We start from the raw sequence: 22,500 nt of genomic DNA, 5'->3' as shown, positions 1-22,500 counted from the left end.
GATTTGGAAAATAAACAAATATAAACACATACAATACATTATGAATTGAATGCATGTGCATATACAATGCACAGGTGGTTGCCTATGGGGGGAGGGCGTTGTGTCAAACCACCATAAACCGTCTAAAAATATGGACAGTGTCACTGTGGTGTCACCCATTGGTTTTTGGACTCCTGTTTTGAAGCCTAGTGTGGCCATCGCCATTTGGGGGTCCTCGCGCAGCTCGGGCGAGACGGCAGGAGACCACAGCTCCATCTGCTATTGGTCCATGATCAGCAAGCTGCGCGATCACTGGACAGGCAACCTGTCAATCACGCCCAAAACATAATCTTTTATTTGATTCGACGGGCTAGGCGGATATGGGTGGTGTTTGGGGAGGGGGCAGGGGGGAAGGGAACATTGGGGGTAAAAAGTGTGGCAGTCTAAAAGATCAGAATTTGGGTAATTCTTTTTTACAATGAATTGTCTCACCTTGTAAAGCAGACTTATGGCACAATGTGAGCTTGTTAAAAGAGAGGACGTGTATAGGACTATAATGTAGATTGTCGCAAGACATCACTAGTTGATGATGCAGAATGTAATTGTTAGCAGCTAACATTATTATCATTCTAATCATAATCATCCGTCTTAATTATTAGCTGCAGTGTGTCAGGGTGGAGCCTCAACAGCTTCATCAACATTATCATCAGTGTTGCAGAGGATACCTGGGCTGCATAATTGTTACAAACATATTAATTTACTTAGTGGGGTTGACTAATGTGGTCTGCCATAAGACATATATATATATATAGATCTAAATAAGACATTAATTTACGTAGTGGGGTTGACTAATGTGGTCTGCCATAAGACATAAATAAATAGATATAAATATATATATATATAATAAATATATATAGAAATAAATAAGACATTAATTTACATAGTGGGGTTGACTAATGTGGTCTGCCATAAGATATAAAAAACTATATATATATATATATATATATATATATATATATATATATATATTAGGGCTGTTGAAACGAATTTTGATATTCGAATATTATTCGAATTTAATAATTATGAACGAAATTCGATTATTATTATTTTTTTAAAACGAATATTTTTTTTTTTTTTTTTTTTTTTTTAGAACACTAGAACAGTGACAAGTTCTGACAACATACTTGAAGAAAAGAGTGTTAACTGAAGTTGACTGTTGAAGCTGCTATACTGATGTAACCCTACCTGTAGCTCTTAAAATGTATGTTCATTCATTGTTAACTGAAGTTGACTGTTGAAGCTGCTATACTGAATGTAAACCTGTAGCTCTTAAGTGCAATACGTGACTGATTTTTTTTTGTTCATGGCTCATTGTTGTTTTGGCAAAGTTTACTTATTTGTTTATTGATAAGGAGCTCAAACAAAGGTTGTGTCTTTTTTTATTATCAATTATTTTATTTTAGCATTTCAGACGATGAATATTAACTAAGCTCTGGTTATCTGACCTATTTTCTAATGCAATTAATGTATATGTACATTGTACAAGGAACATGTTTTCTTAAATAAACATCATTGCTGGACTATTTGTGATAAGCCTAATATTATTTTGAATATTCATCCACCATTCACTTTTCCATCTACATTTGGTAAAATGCTTAGAAAAAGTTTTACTTGGTCAAACCCAAAGATTCAGCTATATTTAGAATCAGAACATAACATAAGAGAAGACAACAATTCACTCAGACCAAATTTTTTTTTTTTTTTTTTTTTTTTTAATTCAATTAAAAATTAATTTAAATATTCGAATATAATTCGAATATTAAAATGTATAAAGCACTGAAATTCGAATTTGATTATAGAGGGAGATTGACAGCCCTAATATATATATATATACATACATACATACATACATACATATATGTGTGTATATATATGTGCATAAATATATATACACATAAAGAAGACATTAATTTACGTAGTGAGTTTGACTAATGTGGTCTGCCATAAGATATAAAAAACTATATATATATATATATATATATATATATATACATGCATACATACATATATATGTGTGTATATATATGTGCATAAATATATATACACATAAAGAAGACATTCATTTACGTAGTGAGGTTGACTAATGTGGTCTGCCATAAGATATAAAAAACTATATATATATATATACGTATATATATATATATATATATATATATACATACATACATATATATGTGTGTATATATATGTGCATAAATATATATACACATAAAGAAGACATTAATTTACGTAGTGAGGTTGACTAATGTGGTCTGCCATAAGATATAAAAAACTATATATATATATATACATACATACATACATACATACATGTGTGTGTATATATATATGTGCATAAATATATATACACATAAAGAAGACATTCATTTACGTAGTGAGGTTGACTAATGGGGTCTGCCATAAGGGAGAACATTGGATCATCTGGAAATTGGTGCTGCATTACATCTCACACAAGGCTCTGAACTCATAATTGCTCCAGGGGTCCTGTAAAAATGGCAACAGACTTCCTGAAACTACTACAAAATTGCTGTAGCCCAAACATCAAACAATATCCCCATGCATGCCAAGTGTTGTTTTTTTTTTTTACCAAAATTGTAATAAACCAAGCATTTCTGAGAACAAGGAATAACGGAACGAGCAGAACATGCCGCATCAAACTGTATACAGGAAAGAGACGCCAAAAATAAGGTCTGTCCACCAGAGTGTGACGGAGTGACTGAATACTATGCATTGTGTGCTGAAGGGGAGAGAGAGAGAGAGAGAGAGCAGTGCTTAGCTGTATAAAGGAGGATGTGCTAAATAGCCCTGGAGGTCGTCCCTCCCTAAGGCTGTATCACAGTACACTGCACTGCTCCCCAGCAGCCTCAAACACACGGCCTGCAGGAACACATTCAAGGGGAAAAGAGCAGGAGAAAATGGGAAACCTGTTATTCTAGGATTATACCGTCTGGCAAGCAAGGAGATTATTTTTCAATTTCTTTTGTTGACGTTACCGTCTCTGTCTCCCTTTGACTGTGCCTCTTATACAGCAAGCTTCAAAATATATCTGTGGAACAGGAGCATCCTTAACCTTGCGAGACAGCTGGAGATCATGAGATCCCGACCACACGACAAATCCATCTTCCCATGCTCCAATCTGTTGGTTTGAATGGGAAACACGTGCTTCACATAGGGCTGCTGCGATATGGAGTTTTTCCATATCGCACAAACTAGCGGGGCCGATCAAACCGTCGCGGTAACCGCACAAATAAAATAAAATAGAACGACCGCACCGCGGATTTATGCCTCCGCCATTAGTTCATTCTTGAGTCCAAATCGCCATTTGAGGCAAATTTGATGAAATTCCGTCAAGGCGTTCCTGAGATATCGCGTTAACAAGCTTGAACATGGGGTTCAAGAGGTCACAGTGACCTTGACCTTTGACCTTCAAAATCTAATCAGTTCATCCTTGAGTCTAAGTGGATGTTTAAGCCAAATTTGATGAAATTCCCTCAAGGCGTTCCTTAGATATCGCGTTAACGAACATCGGACGGACAGACGGACGGACATACGTACGGACAACCCGGATCCATAATGCCTCCGGCCTGGCTATCGCCGGCGGAGGCATAAAAATAAAAATTGCAGTGTACTGAGTGCACTATACCTGATAGCTGATGATTATAAATAAAAGTGTGTGTGATCATGATGGTTATAGATCAGTGGGTCCTTTCCCTTTCTGAGACCACAGCTATGCCAGTTTACAAGCCATGAGGCTGAATCTTTCAGGAAGTGTAAAGAGCACCCCTGTAGGTGACCTAACGGCTCATTTATTAATTATGGCCGATTAATTGCCCTTGGGGGCGGGTGTCTAACTCCCAGGGGGGTCTAACTCCCATAAAAAAAGGGATATTTTGAGTGCTAGAAACTATGATACAAAAGACTTTATTAATCCCCCAGGGGGGAAACTTTAATTCTTTTTATTTGATCTTTTTTTATTAATTTTTTCTTAAGTAGCAAAGATTTGCCCGTGCGCATAAGATACTGTATGGCCCCAAGGTGTCAAAGGGAAAAAAGCACCTATTTGGCAACACTTCGATAACGTTAATCGGGCAATCTCTCCACTTTTCCCGTGCCCTGGCAGTTTGTCACACAATCGATGGCAGCTTCTTTCACAGCGGTGCAATCGGTGACACCGGTGTTATGAGTTTATTAACCGGTGGGAAAATGTCCTCGCCGTGGTGTCCCTACTGCACAGAGTGTGATTTTAGCCTAAGGAGGCATTAACTAGTCCAATGGAGAGGAAATACAGTATCAGAATGCAAAAAATAATAATAGTTTGTCATTTGTTCGTTTTTGTGTAGGACTGTCTTCAGAGTGGTCTACAAAGTGCTTTAACAATCAAACGTCATACTGTACAGCAAACAAATGAAACAAGTCAAAACACATCAATAAGATGAAAGACATCACACACAAGCTTGACTAACACATTGTGACTGCCGAGGAAGGCAATCAGGTAGATAGAAAGTGATCGCTAGAGACCCAGGAGGTGGAGAGACTTGATAGCGCAGAATGCTACACCTGTGAAATCACACTCAAGTCTATTCACAGTCATTCACTGTCGGGTTCAATGCAGCATGTCAGAAGAAATCCTTCACATGTTCCTGTTGAGCCTGCCTGAACCTTCCCACCAAGAGCAAGCATGGATAAATATAGACTGTGAGTGGGCAAAACACATGCACACACACACACACACACACACACACACGTCAGTCTCACACCCACCCATGTAAGCAGAAGCAGGCATTCACACTCTCTCATGTGTACACATTAAGCCCGACATTAAATCGCACAGTCAATGGATGTGTGTCAGCTGATGGGGGTAATTTAAAGAGAAATATTCAGCGGCGTGTTTAATATTGATGTCCCACAGCCTAACCGCTGTAAAGTAGACATGAGAGACAAGGTTAAGAGGAAAGATTTGTCATCGAATACCCGTTTGGCATGTACTTCACAGACTGTACTGCCAAATGCACATCTCTCTCTCTCACACACACACAGACACACACACACACACACACACAACTTAACGGTCTTAAGATACCGTTTTAATGGGGTTATATCTTCAAAGGTTGTCTTAAAAAGTAGGGATCCTCCACTCCATCGATCGATCAGCCAGCGATAGGAATCGGTCCATTTTCAACCTAAATATGAGATGGGAGAATTGCGATAATGCTTTATACGGTATGTGCCGATTGCCAAAACCAATTGATGGCGCAAAACAATGGTCGCATTCAAACACACCTAAAACATGTGGGCAGGCATTACAAAGTGTGTGAGACAGACACAACACATGCCATCTGTAACGTATGCAAGGGCCAATCGAGCATCGCGGTAGTTCCGGCAGGCCACGGATGTCAAGCCCAGCTTAAACCCAGCCCACAGCTGATCTCAAACCCAGCCCACATCAGCTGACTGCTTAGCTGACGCATTCAATTGGCTCAACTCAAACAGGGCACCCTCTTTAAATTCTGCTCCAGTCTGTCTGCCTAACATGGCTGCTTCCTCTTCAAGCTGTTTGCAGCCCACCTCCTCCTTTCATGCTGTGTCTGACTTAAACAATGTCATTTCTGTTGTCATTGTTGCTGCTCTGTTCTGTGCTAGGGCTGTGCCGATTGGCGATCGGATCGTGTATTGCCGACTCAATGGCTGAAATGACGATTGAGTTTCCATAGCCGATTTGAATCGCCCCCGCGTGTGGCTGCTCCCTGACCCCGCCCCCCCGTGTGTGGCTGCTCCCTGACCCCGCCCCCCCGCGTGTGGCTGCTCCCTGACCCCGCCCCCCCGTGTGTGGCTGCTCCCTGACAGCAGAGATGCCCCGCCCCCCGTGTGTGGCTGCTCCCTGACAGCAGAGATGCCCCGCCCCCCGCGTGTGGCTGCTCCCTGACAGCAGAGATGCGACGCAGCAGTTTGACTGAGCAGAGTGTGTGTTGATCAGACCAGACCATTAAGAAACGCTACTAGCCTCCTGCATTCAAACATGTTTCTGATGTCTGCAACGAGCCCCGCCTCCAAAATCTTTAATTACACGTCTCCCCGCAGTCGCCCGTCCCCCGATCCGTCTCATCTTCTCTTCTCATTCTCCACATGCCGCGTGCAAAACTGCTCTGTGCTCAGCTCCATAAGAGTAACGTTATATGTAGAATGTAGATGTAGGCAAAACGCTGTTAGATCAATGTAGTTTTAGGGGGGGGGGGGTCTTGCGATGTCAAAGGGTGGCGATTGGACGATCTGACTGGTGAGGTCAAGATCGCGCAACTCTATGTACCTGGGGGTCTTTTGCTGCTCTCCTTGCCTAAAGGCTATTCCATGTTGCTCATAGAGGGGCAAGGAGCTTCCAGAATCTGCTGCTGCCGCTCTGCCTGCCTTACGCTTTCCATTTATGCTCATGGAAGGGCAGGGAGCCTCCAGAACAGAGCCATACCGCCAAATATAACTCAGGAAAATAAAAGCTTTAAGTGGATCTAAGTGGTCTTATGTTTGTGACTAAAGTGGTCCTGACTGAAATACTTTGTGGGAGAAGCAGCTAGGCTACTGTAGCTTTGTTGTCGTGCTGAGCATGAGACGACCGCGGCTCGTCATGGTTTCACATAGTTTACTTCACTTTGCCACACTGAGTTTGGCGAGTGTCAGACCTCGTTCAATGAGGCTACCTAACGTTCGCCCGCCCTGCAGCTCACCCACTGCGCATCGCATATGCATGGCCTGCAATAGCCTCACCAAGGAAGGATGACATCACTGACATCATCACGGATGACAGCATCACTGAACTTATGTAGCCTGAGCCAGCAAGAATGACATCATCACTGATGACATCACATCATTAGGTAATTAATTAATCACGTAATTAAAAAAAGCAGGCTCTGTCAGGTCATCCACACGGGTGCTCTTTACACCCCCTGAAAGTTTCAGCCCGATCACAGGTAAGACGGCATAGCTGTGGCCGGCCAACATTCCACACACACACACACACACACACACACACACACACACACACACACACACACACACACTTCTCATTCTTATCATAGGATATATATACAGTATATAGAATAGGGTGGGGTAGAGTAAGTAGGCCTATAGACAAGACAAATGACTGCATGACTGTATAAACAATGCTATATATAGACGTTTTTGTTTTCTTGTGTTCAGACATAGGTTTTTAGATGTTATTTATTTACCTTGACAGTTTCGACGAGTCAACTCTCGTCTTCTTCAGAAGCAGTCGCACTGACAGCTGGGTATGACGTGTCAACCAGTTGCTTTTCAGCAACTGGCGGTGTGCCCAGCTGAGCCGCCAGGTCTGCCAGGCCGGCCACGCCCACTATGACGTGTCGTGGCCGGACCGACAGACCCAACAGCCCCGCCGGGCACATCGTCTGAAGAAGACGAGAGTTGACTCGTCGAAACTGTCAAGGTAAATAAATAACATCTAAAAACCTATGTCTGAACACAAGAAAACAAAAACGTCTATGTATAAATGAAGACATGATGAACATCATTGAACTAATGCTATATACAGTATATATATATATATATATATATATATATATATATATATACACTATTCTAGTACATACATACATAAATAAATAATAATAATAATAATAATAAATAAACAATAATATAATAATAATAATAAAATAATAAAATAATAATAATAATAATAAAATAATAATAATAATAATAATATAATAATAATAATAATAATAATGAATTGTATTTGTATAGCACACTTTCAAATCAAAACTGACATCCCAAGGTGCTTCACAAGAGAAAGTACACAGAATAAAAAAAATAAAAATAAAAATAAAAACACTTAAATAGAGGAATTTTAAAAACAGGCCCTAGTCGAACGCAGCGTGAAAAAGGTGGGTCTTTAGGCTGCTTTTGAAGGCAGCAAGGGAGTCCGAGGCCCGGATGGATCCTGGGAGCAGATTCCACAGGCGTGGCCCCAGTGCACAAAAGGTATGATTTCCCATGGTTGAGAGCCTTGTGCGTGGGATTGCAAGCAGGTTTTGGTTTTGGTACATACATATATACACACACTCACTCAGGTTAGTTTACTTAAAGTCGAGGTGAACCCGTGCGTCACGTGCATCTGAGTCCGTTTCAGACTGAAAACAAATTGAGAGGCGGACCATATACGGTGTTGATGATTTGATTTGACAATTCTGTCGACTGGCTTTTGGCGTGTTCCACCCCCAAATCGGGTGGGATTCAGCGTGTTGTCGTGCTACACCAGTGGGATCCGCGGAGTACCAGGCAGCCACCGGCTTCGTGCGGAGCGAGCGGACAATCCGATGCATAGGTGCTGCCTGCCCGCCTGAAATCTCTGAGAGACGACCCCTGACAGCCAGGGAGGCTGTCAGGCTCGGAGGCGCGCGCCATTATCGTTATAAATGTAAATAATATTCCTGGAATGCGCGTTTTAATGAGCCAGTTACATTTCTTTGCATTCTTAGAGATTATAGTATTTGTTTTTTGTTCATGTTTCTAACAATTGGCCAAGTTAGTAGTTAGTTTATGGGATAGGAATTCTGCCAGATGACAGGCACTAGGTGCCATTTTCTTTTTCTTTTTTAATATTTTTTCCCCTCGATTCTTTTTTATCCCATTTTTATCCCCCATTAGTGCTCATTTGATTTCTCAATCCTGGTTGCTACTCCATCCTCTGCCAATCTGGGGAGAGCCGAAACTGGCTCCATGCTTCCTCCGAGACATGGGCAGTTAGCCAGCCGCTTCATTTCACCTGACAGAGGAAGCTTCACTGGTAGGACATAGCACGTGGGAGGTTCACGCTATTCCAACCAGTTCCCCTCCCTTTGAACAGGCACCCTTAATGACCAGAGGAGGAACCACATTAGCAACCAGGATATTGCATGTTTTGGTGAAGGGGGTTCCTATATGAAAGAAACCCCCGGGAGGCACGGGGAGAACATGCAAACTCCACACAGAAAGGCCCTTTTGACAACCCCACCTGGGCGGTGGGCACTCGAGGACATGCGGACGGGCACGCATTCCTTCAGCGTTCACAGCGTCCCAGGTGGGATTCGAACCCAGGACCTTCAAGCTGTGAGGCGACAGCGCTTACCACTGCACCACCGTACCCCCCTAGGCGCCATTTTCTACTTAATTTGGAAGAGAAAATAATCGTGAAATGAAGATTTGATTGACAGCTGCATGTCGTGATATGATTGGTTGAAATGGGGTAGAAATTTGATAGTACTAGGTGACGTCAGCAAACTGTACATTACTGTTATCAATGAAATCTTGAAAAATGAACTTTTGATGTGAAAAAGTGTGAAAAACAAGATTGTTGTGATTTGTTTGGCATACTTTTTTTTTTTTCCAATATGTTTGTCATTTTTTACATTTTACATTTTACATTTACATTTAATACAACTTTAAAAGACCAGACACTTTACAACATACACACACACATAATCAACCTGCAACAATTCAAACTAAGTACTGATAAAACAATTCAAAACACTTCCTCCACATTGCTCACTTTTTTTTTTACAAACTTTCAAGCAAGACCTCCGCCTCCATCTCTCGTGAAACGCATGTATGGCTCCCAGAGCTGAGCAAAATCTTTCCCTTTGCCCTTAGCAATGTACGTTAGTCTTTCCAGGCCTTGTTTGGCATACATTATTAAATAGGTGCACTGCATACCCAGGTATTTGAACTAAAAGAAAAGAAAAGTCATTTTTGGGTTCAGCTCGACTTTAAGTACATGCGATGCAAGTAATATGAATCAGGCGCAAACACAGGCACAAATTGGTGCCTGTGACACACATATATACACACACACACACACACACACACACACACACATGCACCCTGTAACCTTACAAGGGATACAATAATACAATTGAACTTGCGTCATCATTCACACACTTTTGCCACTTGAGCTGTGTTTTCCACAGTTCTTTCCTAATGAGGAGAGAAAGATGTCGTCCCCAGCTGTCATGGAACTCATGGTGAGAGCTTCCGGGCGATGCCTCTGAACACACCATCTAAAAGCCCAGCCTCTATAGGCAGATATACACTTCTATGCACATAACATAGCTGAAGACTTCAAAGTCATGAAGGCAGCATATGGACTGATGCTATCAGGATCAGCTTGGGGTTAGTTCCACTGCCAAATGTGTCTTCTTTTCAAGAGGCCTCGCAACCTGCCAGTATGCCCATTATGCCCAGTAGGCCTATTCCAGTTCAGCTTCTTCTCACATAGCTGCATACAGTATATGAGCTGCTTGTAAGTCTCTCTGTCTCTCCACTTCTGAAAAATGAGTCAATTAGTGTGGATGTCTTGGAGGAGGACCTGTATCTCTCTCTCTTCCTCTCTCAGACACGCACGCACACACACACACACACACACACACACACACACACACACACACACACACACACACACACACACACACACACACACACAGAGGAAGCATGAGCCAGCATCTTGTTCAAAGGAAATGGACTCAGATGTTTTCCATCTTTTTTGTTTCCTGAGCTGGTTTCTCTTCTTCTGTTGTTCTTTCTTGACACGTTTAAATCAAACCTCACAAAAGATGCTCTCCACTCAAAATGTGCACACTGCAAAACTGCACTTTTCCTTCTTTCCTACTTTTTCCTACTTTCTTTTCTAGAACTATCTCCCCTCCTAAACATTGGACCCGCTAAAAAGAGACCATGCAACTACAAGTGACGTTGGCCTTTTTTGCCCCGCCCCTTTTTTCCCCTTTCGCCGACAGTTATTACTGAACCTGTGTGTGCCTCTGAAACAGCAAGTCGCTGTCAAATAGGAAACAACAACAGGAAGAGAAGGTGAAAAGAAAGGCAACCACAAGGGAATCCCCACAACGTTGTCCAAGGCTCTGTATCTCTGGGATTCCCTTTTGATTCACTTTCTGTGGAAGTTAGGGCTGGGCGATATGGCAAAAATATCATATGACCATTTTTCTCAGGCAGGATCACGATCCACGATCTTATCACGATTCTTTTTCATATTGGTTTTTAAGACTATTTTGCAAGTTACTGAACAGTACAAGTACAAACTAATTTAAGGTAAAGGTAAAGTCCCACTGATTGTCACACAATGTGTGAAATTTGTTCTCCGCATTTGACCCATCCCCTGGGGGAGCGGTGAGCGGCAGCGTGCGCCGCGCTCGGGAATCACATGGTGATCTAACCCCCCAATTCCAACCCTTTGATGCTGAGTGCCAAGCAGGGAGGCAAATGGGTCCCATTTGTATAGTCTTTGGGTTTCAGGGTTCGTATGGTCATGAGAAACCTGGGAAAAGTAATGGAAATTTAAAATACAATTTGTTTTATGAATATTTTCATGTCGTTCATTTCCGCTGAGTTTACAATAATTCATATGCTAAGAAATAATGTTCACAAGCATGCACATGCTCACTCTATCTATCTATCTATTTATGGATTCGTTCACTACTATTTCGGCTATACAGTAGGGTTGGTCGATGGGACGAATATGGGCTATCTGCGATTTGAGTCCACCATCGGTTGCCTTTGTTGGGTGATCTTTCACGTGATTGTTGTCATTTTAATTAGCTAGTTTAATGGTGAGAGAGAGACCAACAGACGGAGAGAGAGAGAGAGCACTCAGCTCTGTCTGTCTGACATGCGGCTCGGCATACACACACCACAGCGTTGAGTGAGAGAGGGGGAAACTGAGCTCACCTGGGAATACGAGGCAGGATGTCACCCCTTCTCTCTCTCCCCCCACCTTTCCTGTCTGCCTACTGTCCTAAATAAAAATAAAGGTGAAATGCCCAAAAAATAATCTAAAAAATATATATATATATATATACATACATTATATGACATGAACCCTTAATATGTAGGAGGGGGTATAATAAGCAATAGGATTTAAAAAAATCACACCTAGCTGCATCTACTCATTTTTGTAAAGCAGTTGGCCACTGTTCCTGAAATGGAACCGCACACCTGTGATGTCAGGCCCAGCAGAACGTCCAGCAACAAGTGATGTCACAGGTGCTGAACGCCCATTTAGAATGCCGCCTTCATCTCCATATTCCTGCAATGGGGGGCCTGTACTAATCATGAACCCAAAATGTAAATGCATTCAAAGAAAATCTACCCGCAGCATGCTCTTGGAGTCAGTTGGATAGGGCGGCAACGCTGACTGGCTGACATCAACTTTTTGATTAAAAGAGCCAATATTGGCCGTGCCAGCAAACCAATATATAGTTGAGGTGAAGTGCCTTGCTTAAGGACACTTTGATGTTAGGTATTAAGGGCGAGGAACCATTTCCCATTGATTTTCCCCGCCCAGATTTTCCCAGGCAGGCGAGCGCAACCCAATTTCCCCCGGCCGCAGCGTAAGACGTCGTTTGATTCCGAGCTGCTTGAGCTGATTCACTCTCGACATACAGAACCGGCAAGAAACAAATCCGAGATTTAAAAGGCCAAAGAACATTTAGTGGCACCGCAGACTATTTCCCAAAAGGTTTGGCTGTGCCTGGAGCATCAGCATGACGCAGCTGTAAAGAACTGAGGGCCTGAAAGTGTGCGAGGTGAAATGAGCTCTTAATACCGCACCGCACGGCGTCACTCCCACGAACCACTTGTCTGCCTCGCTCTGCCTTTCTCCCTCTCGCATTTTTGAGGGAGTCACACAGGAGGCCAACGACCTCTGATTTCCATAGCAACCGATCAACTATCAGATGAAGTTGAGAGAGAGAGAGAGAGAGAGAGAGAGAAAGAGAGAGAGAGAGAGAGAGAGAGAGAGAGAGAGTCCCTCCAGCAGATTGTCATTTTTGCAATCGCAATAATTAAAGAATTCAGTTTTTTTTTACAACCTGGACCTTATTTCCAGCTTTATGATATTTAAGTCACCCTACTAAGTTCGGTTTGATATTATATGCTAAAAAATTATAATTATTTGTTTTGAACTGCGACCTGAAAATGAGGGCATGTGAAATGCTTGCATTTACGTCGTGTAAATAGCTTATTTTCCGACATGCAGCGGCTCATATCCTTATTATATTATAGAGACAACGAGAAAATGAACTATATTTACCTGCCCCCGGCAGCCTGCTCTGTTTGCTGTCCGTCACATAGATAGCAGCTCCCGCCGTTCCCCCGCTGCTGTTTGTAATCCATATGACGTTATTCCATACAGGTGGCCATCGAATTCAAATGAATTGTCTATATTCTTAAAAACATAAATATCAGCAGTGTTTACTATGCTAAGCTACATAACAGCTACATAGCAGATAACCCTGCAAGTCACCTGATGTGCTTGACATGTGTCAAACACATCGGAGTTGTGCTGTTATGTAGTTCAGCTCTGCCTTTAATTGATCCATCTGCACTAGGGCTGGCAATCGTCCTCAATAATCCAATTCGATTTTCAGTGCTTTTATTATTTTAATATTCTATTTTTATTGGAATTTTTTCAGATTTTTTTATTTTACCTATAGACTTATAGGGCCCTATTCTCCCACAAGCCTTCGGCGCTAAAACTGGCCTTAAACGCAAAAAAACGTGCCTTGCGCCTGTTTTGGGACAATATCAATATGGCTTTACGCTGCCAAATGCGCTTTAGGCCGAATGGGCGTGGCGCAGTCCCAGAATGGCCCAGAGTGGGCGTGTCGGCCTTAAATCTCGGCGTACTGCTATCTTCCCACCTGGCATAAATTTAGCGCTTTGCGCTTTTGAAAACCAGGCCTATTCAGAGTGCGCCAGTTGCGCGGAGCGCTCCCCTCTGGCTCTCTCCCTCCCCTCTGGCTCTCTCCTCTGTCACCCTTCTCTGTGTCACTCTCTCCCTCTCTCCTCAGTCTGACAGGCACAATACGACTGTCTCTCTCTGACTCCCTCACTCAGACAGACACAACACACGTCCTATAGGAAATAGCAGTTGTAAGTTCACTGCCTGTGAATGTCCCAGCATGCAATTGGGTACTCCATTTCGCTACTAAATAGCAACCAAATGAGGCGAAATAGATATAAAAGGTCGATCTAAAATAATGTGTAATAGTAGGGTCATCTGTGGCACTTCCGTGACCGTGGAGAGCGAAGGTCCGTTTCTCAATGGATTTGTCATCTAGGAGGGTTAATAAACAAATTTAGCCGGGGTGTATTTTTAAAAAAGGCGGGGAAAATATTTGAGAGACCAAAATCCAAAATGGCTGCTGTGGAAATTAACTTTTTAATGCTTTGACCTACAATGATGCACAATACATGGTTTCAGAGCTTATTCTGGTCAAGGAATACATATTTGGTGTTTATATAATGATTTGACCTATTTTTGACCTTCAAATCCAAGATGGCTGCCAATTTTGAGGCAGTTTTTTCAAAATCGTCATAGAGCCTTCATATTAGGCTTGAATGACAGGTCTTCTCATGATGAGTTGAATAATATACAGTATAAGTACACAGAAGTAATCTCTGAGGTCAATAAAGTCAATGTTTGTGTGTAAACAACAGTTGCTGATTTGCGCTTTCCCATTAAATAGGGTAGGCTACTGAGAATATGGTGTCCAGTTCATCCCATCACATTTTCATAATGAACCAAAAACAATTTTGCACTATAGCCTAACATAAAATAGTATTCTGTATGCAAAGCTAGCAAGGTTAGTTGCTTGAGCTGAATTTAAAGGTCAACTCAAAACAAACAATGAAATTAACTTTGAAATTAAAACTGAATCCTAGGCTACTAAATTTCATCAGCACACAGTAAAGGAAACTTGTCTTTGAACTCAGCTGACTGTCTAGTCCTAATCCCTGTTGTGCAATGTGCAAAGTTTTAGTTTTTGTTAAGAGTACTTTTAATCTTGACCTTGTTGGTAGGCAACGGCCCTTTTTCAGTCAAGCATTTTCAGATTAGCTCAGTCAGTCTGTGAAGCAGTCAGTGTCAGCACTTGCGCGAGCTCGCTTTTTCTCTAACTAATGTTAACATTACACACTTTAAGACACTTTGTTTGAGGATATCAACGTTATTCACTAGTCTAAAGATAGTTCTACCATCAAGAACATATAAAACAAAAGCAAAAACAATTTTTATTTGCAGAAGTCATCATTGATATTTGGTGTTAGCTAACGTTAGGTAACGTTATTATTTTTAGCTAAAGTTAATATTATCTGTCTCCACACTTCTGTCAACTGACATATGCATTTGCTTTTGAAAATAAACAGCCTGGCTTCCTTAAGCATAACTGAAGATTAAATAGAAATATAACATGACGAATGCATGTACCGATTGGTTGGCCCATCTTCCCAGGAGGTGGTGGTGTAAACATCATCAAATTTATCAACTCCTGACCAGTCTTGGGCTTTTAATTGTAAGCTGTCCCATTTGCCTTGATTTATTGTATCGGTGGGCTTGCAAGGCTTGTCACATTTTAGGACACATTCATAGGACATTGAAAATGCATATGTCAGTTGACAGAAGTGTGGAGACAGATAATATTAACTTTAGCTAAAAATAATAACGTTACCTAACGTTAGCTAACACCAAATATCAATGATGACTTCTGCAAATAAAAATTGTTTTTGCTTTTGTTTTATATGTTCTTGATGGTAGAACTATCTTTAGACTAGTGAATAACGTTGATATCCTCAAACAAAGTTTTTTTTTTTTTTTCTTTTTTTATATATTCCCCCCCCCCCCCGATTTTTTATCCCATTTTTATCCCCCATTAGTGCTAACGTAATTTCTTTATCCTGGTTGCTACTCCACCCTCTGCCGATCTGGGGAGAGCCGAAACTGGCTCCATGCTTCCTCCGAGACATGGGCAGTTAGCCAGCCGCTTCTTTTCACCTGACAGGGGAAGCTTCACCGGTAGGACATAGCACGTGGGAGGTTCACACTATTCCAACCAGTTCCCCTCCCTCTGAACAGGCGCCCTTAACGACCAGAGGAGGAACCACATTAGCAACCAGGATATTGCATGTTTTTGGTGAAGGGGGTTCCTATATGAAGGAAACCCCCGGGAGGCACGGGGAGAACATGCAAACTCCACACAGAAAGGCCCTTTTGACGACCCCACCCGGGCGGTGGGCACTCGAGGACATGCGGACGGGCACGCATTCCTTCAGCGTTCACATCGTCCCAGGTGGGAATTGAACCCACGACCTTCGAGCTGTGAGGCGATAGTGCTTACCACTACACCACCGTACCTCCTTTTATATCCTCAAACAAAGTGTCTTAAAGTGTGTAATGTTAACATTAGTTAGAGAAAAAGCGAGCTCGCGCAAGTGCTGACACTGACTGCTTCACAGACTGACTGAGCTAATCTGAAAATGCTTGACTGAAAAAGGGCCGTTGCCTACCAACAAGGTCAAGATTAAAAGTCCATACTCTTAACAAAAACTAAAACTTCACTGAAAAGGGACATTGCACAACAGGGATTAGGACTAGACAGTCAGCTGAGTTCAAAGACAAGTTTCCTTTACTGTGTGCTGATGAAATTTAGTAGCCTAGGATTCAGTTTTAATTTCAAAGTTAATTTCATTGTTTGTTTTGAGTTGACCTTTAAATTCAGCTCAAGCAACTAACCTTGCTAGCTTTGCATACAGAATACTATTTTATGTTAGGCTATAGTGCAAAATAGTTTTTGGTTCATTATGAAAATGTGATGGGATGAACTGGACACCATATTCTCAGTAGCCTATTTAATGGGAAACCGCAAATCAGCAACTGTTGTTTACACACAAACATTGACTTTAATGACCTCAGAGATTACTTCTGTGTACTTACTGTATATTATTCAACTCATCATGAGAAGACCTGTCATTCAAGCCTAATATGAAGGCTCTATGACGATTTTGAAAAAACTGTCTTTTAGAGCTCAAAACTGGCAGCCATCTTGGATTTGAAGGTCAAAAATAAGTCAAATCATTATATAAACACCAAATATGTATTCCTTGACCATAATAAGCTCTGAAACCATGTATTGTGCATCATTGTAGGTCAAACCATTAAAAAGTTCATTTCCACGGCAGACATTTTGGATTTTGGTCTCTCAAATATTTTCCCCGCCTTTTTTAAAAATACACCCCGGCTAAATTTGTTTATTAACCCTCCTAGATGACAAATCCATTGAGAAACGGACCTTCGCTCTCCACGGTCACGGAAGTGCCACAGATGACCCTACTATAATGGTAACACAGCCTGCAATTGTAGAACATTTCAATATTGGACCAAATTAAACATCGAAATTAAAACACCACCCTAAGTGAAACATATATGTCCTCCTGGGCCTATATATATCCCTTGTCGATTTAACGTGATTTAGATAAGTGACAGCGGAACGCGCTTCCTACTGTCATCTGCTATACTGTGATGTCCGCTCCAATAACTTGGCCCTACTTCACATTTGGTTTTACAATAAAAACACATTTATGCAATGACTTTACATAATGTAGGGTATATTTATGTGCATCATCCTTCCTGCAGCAGGCGAGAGAAAATTATATATTTCTGGACAAACTTTCACCAATCTAATTGGCTATATTTTTCTAGCTGATGCATTTAGAACATTCTTTTCACTTTGATCTTGCTATAGTGTAGCGTATTTACATGCTTGCAGTATTTAAACTGCAGTTAGATTGGTTTGAGAAGCATAATAATATGGAATAATAGCCTATTCATAGCTTTCAAGGGGCGTTACGTAAGTACAAGGAACGCCCATTCTGGCGGTCAAAACTCAAAACAACAATGGCGCTGAACACTGACCAGACGCAGCTCCAGCAAAAAGCGGTCTTTTTTCCACCAGTTTCCAGTCAGGAATATTTAGACCATCTATCAAGCGTTGAAAAAGAACGATATCTAAACAAACTGCACGTTTTGGGCACTTCAAACAAACCGAACTATCGTTAACGTTACTGTCCAACACATGGCAGTTCGGAGAAATTGTTTCACAACAAACTGCGTGCGGAGTGCGGACTCGTTTTTATAATGTTGTGGAGAGAGAGCACAGCCCTCGTCGCGTGTGAAGAGAGAGGGAGAACGGGTGAGACAGAAGCAAACTATTTTTTGCAGATCTCAAAAGCAGGTAAACCACTGTGGGATTAGTGAGACTATTGCTAAAAGAGAAGATACTGTAGTGATGCCTGTGCTGTCGTCCGCTCAAACAGTACTTAGCAGTACTGTTTGACCGCCAGGTGGGCGTTCCCGGCAGCACGTAACGCCCCTTGAAAGCTATGAATATGGAGACAGACAGACTGGATGAAGGGAGGGGGGGGGGGGGGGCACAGCGCTTGGCTTCTGTCTGGTTTTGCTGGACCAGTGGAATTGGAGCTTAAAAGGCAAGCGTGCGATTCGTTTATTGCACTTATCCAATGAGCATAATGGTGCATAATTTTACGCTTAAAAGGCGTGGTTGTAATGCTTTAGGCTGCGTCTAGCGCCAAGACCAAGATATCAAGTGCGCTGGTCCACGCCCACTGCGCCAGGCGCTCGGCGTAGAAACTAGGCCGATGCAACGATAGGGGCCTAGCCTAATCAGCGTGTTGTTGTTATGTACCCTTCTGTCCACTAGAGGGCAGTCCAACCACTCAAATGTCCCGTTGTAACCTGTAACATTGACCATTGAATGAGATAGATTACATTAGAAGATTAAACTACATGAGATAGATTACATGAGAAGATTAAACTCGCGTCACATCCATCTGTGCTCAAGGCGATCTCTTCTTCACCAATCTTTTTTCTGACGTAGCCCAACTCAACCCAGCAAACGGAAGCTAGACGATTTTATTTTCAAAATAAAAGCGCTGATGTATTACTGCATGACTCACTGCGGGTTAAAATTGACCTTTTTGAAGGCACAACAATATGTTAATTTAAAAAAGGTTTCTATGCAAATGTTTCCTTTATTTCCTCTTTGGTACTTGTGGTATTTCGGATCACACACACAAACACTTTGCAATGGTACTTTTATTTTGAAAGTTGGAACAGGAATTTTCCTTTCTATTCTAGCTGACCTGTCAGCTGTCATCAAACGGACTTTAGCGTGTTGTTTTCTTTGATATAATTGAGTCTTCCACTCGTCGAGGCTAGATTCACATGTGCCTTGGTATCAGAAATATCTATTGTATGAAGCATGACGAGCTATTTGACTGCTTTTGCCTCTGCCTCATAGTTTTTTATTGGATATTTGACGGGTTCCACCACACACCACATGCATGTGAGTTGATGCGGAGTGATTCATTAATATGTATGACGTTAATAGCGGCACTTAACACAGATTAGCAACTTACAGTATCATGTTTGTTGAATACCAATGTGATTCACCATAAGGCTGTATTGGGCTATTTGAATGCTCCTAGTTGTCTCCCGGTGCAGGGAGATAGTTTGGCAAGCGAGCCTACTGCAACGTTAATGCACTGCGTGCTCACAAAACTATATTATATATAATTATATATATATTGATATTGATTTATATAAGCTCATCACAGAAAGTTCATCACATGTGACAACATGATTCATACGCTGGTTAGCCATGGCGAGACGGACGAGATTCGCTGTATTATATATATATATAAAATAAAATAATATTCCTTTCCCCCAAAAAATATTTTAGGTTTATTAATATTATACAAATAGAATAATATCCGAATACCTAAATTCTATTTAAATTTCCTCCACTTGGCAATCTTTTAAATCGGGGCCTAAAACATCTCTATTCACCAGAGCTCTTAAGAAATGTAGGGAAACACTCATCTGCATTAATTTGATTTAAATGTGGTATTCTTGTATTTTATTTATTTATTTCCTTTTAAATGTGACTTTACTCGAGTGAATTTTTATGCGGGGGCCCACATCCTGTCTAATATATAATTTATGCATATGATTTGACTCACAAACTAAAAATATGCCAATACGTTTTCACTGTGACCTTTTGTATCTTGTATTCTTGTAAGACTCTTTTCTTTTTATTCATTTTATGTAAAGCACATTGAATCGCCTCCGTGTATGAAATCTGCTATACAAATAAACTTGCCTTGCCTTGTCTTCTATATATATTTGTTTTTGCTTACTGAGCAAAACGTTTGACGCTGGAACCTGTTTACTTTGTCTGAAAAGTGTGTTGCCTGAAAGTGTAGAGCCCATATCATTGACTGGCCTGCTCTCTCAGCACATTCAACATGATGCAGCTCTGCACGGACTAGAACAGCTCCACTACATGACATGATGCAGCTCTGCACGGACTAGAACAGCTCCACTACATTACATGATGCAGCTCTGCATGGACTAGAACAGCTCCACTACATGACATGATGCAGCTCTGCACGGACTAGAACAGCTCCACTACATTACATGATGCAGCTCTGCATGGACTAGAACAGCTCCACTACATTACATGATGCAGCTCTGCATGGACTAGAACAGCTCCACTACATTACATGATGCAGCTCTGCACGGACTAGAACAGCTCCACTACATGACATGATGCAGCTCTGCACGGACTAGAACAGCTCCACTACCTTACATGATGCAGCTCTGCACGGACTAGAACAGCTCCACTACATTACATGATGCAGCTCTGCATGGACTAGAACAGCTCCACTACATTACATGATGCAGCTCTGCATGGACTAGAACAGCTCCACTACATTACATGATGCAGCTCTGCACGGACTAGAACAGCTCCACTACATTACATGATGCAGCTCTGCATGGACTAGAACAGCTCCACTACATTACATGATGCAGCTCTGCACTGACTAGAACAGCTCCACTACATGACATGATGCAGCTCTGCACGGACTAGAACAGCTCCACTACCTTACATGATGCAGCTCCGCACGGACTAGAACAGCTCCACTACATTACATGATGCAGCTCTGCATGGACTAGAACAGCTCCACTACATTACATGATGCAGCTCTGCACGGACTAGAACAGCTCCACTACATGACATGATGCAGCTCTGCATGGACTAGAACAGCTCCACTACATGACATGATGCAGCTCTGCACGGACTAGAACAGCTCCACTACATTACATGATGCAGCTCTGCATGGACTAGAACAGCTCCACTACATTACATGATGCAGCTCTGCATGGACTAGAACAGCTCCACTACATGACATGATGCAGCTCTGCACGGACTAGAACAGCTCCACTACATGACATGATGCAGCTCTGCATGGACTAGAACAGCTCCACTACATTACATGATGCAGCTCTGCATGGACTAGAACAGCTCCACTACATGACATGATGCAGCTCTGCACGGACTAGAACAGCTCCACTACATGACATGATGCAGCTCTGCACGGACTAGAACAGCTCCACTACATTACATGATGCAGCTCTGCACGGACTAGAACAGCTCCACTACATTACATGATACAGCTCTGCATGGACTAGAACAGCTCCACTACATGACATGATGCAGCTCTGCACGGACTAGAACAGCTCCACTACATTACATGATGCAGCTCTGCATGGACTAGAACAGCTCCACTACATTACATGATGCAGCTCTGCACGGACTAGAACAGCTCCACTACATTACATGATACAGCTCTGCATGGACTAGAACAGCTCCACTACATTACATGATGCAGCTCTGCACGGACTAGAACAGCTCCACTACATTACATGATGCAGCTCTGCACGGACTAGAACAGCTCCACTACATTACATGATGCAGCTCTGCATGGACTAGAACAGCTCCACTACATTACATGATGCAGCTCTGCATGGACTAGAACAGCTCCACTACATTACATGATGCAGCTCTGCACGGACTAGAACAGCTCCACTACATTACATGATGCAGCTCTGCATGGACTAGAACAGCTCCACTACATTACATGATGCAGCTCTGCATGGACTAGAACAGCTCCACTACATTACATGATGCAGCTCTGCATGGACTAGAACAGCTCCACTACATTACATGATGCAGCTCTGCATGGACTAGAACAGCTCCACTACATGACATGATGCAGCTCTGCATGGACTAGAACAGCTCCACTACATTACATGATACAGCTCTGCATGGACTAGAACAGCTCCACTACATTACATGATACAGCTCTGCATGGACTAGAACAGCTCCACTACATGACATGATGCAGCTCTGCACGGACTAGAACAGCTCCACTACATTACATGATACAGCTCTGCATGGACTAGAACAGCTCCACTACATGACATGATGCAGCTCTGCATGGACTAGAACAGCTCCACTACATGACATGATGCAGCTCTGCACGGACTAGAACAGCTCCACTACATTACATGATACAGCTCTGCATGGACTAGAACAGCTCCACTACATGACATGATACAGCTCTGCACGGACTAGAACAGCTCCACTACATGACATGATACAGCTCTGCACGGACTAGAACAGCTCCACTACATTACATGATACAGCTCTGCATGGACTAGAACAGCTCCACTACATTACATGATAC

The 22,500-nt window shown here is 42.1% G+C and overlaps 1 protein-coding gene across 1 annotated transcript in view; it reads right to left on the bottom strand.

Moving 5' to 3' along the window:
- Nucleotides 1–22,500, bottom strand: part of LOC310775829 (voltage-dependent T-type calcium channel subunit alpha-1I-like) — a gene marked incomplete at its 3' end in the record, with an annotated part of 351,343 nt that overhangs the window by 263,359 nt on the left and 65,484 nt on the right. The gene's annotated exons all lie outside the window — the stretch shown is intronic.

This window comes from Poromitra crassiceps (assembly GCF_964638095.1).
Source record: "Poromitra crassiceps genome assembly, chromosome: 4".
In the NCBI taxonomy this organism is placed as follows: domain Eukaryota; kingdom Metazoa; phylum Chordata; class Actinopteri; order Beryciformes; family Melamphaidae; genus Poromitra; species Poromitra crassiceps.
Note: the sequence above shows the minus strand (reverse complement) of the source record. Positions and strands in the feature narration are given on the sequence as shown.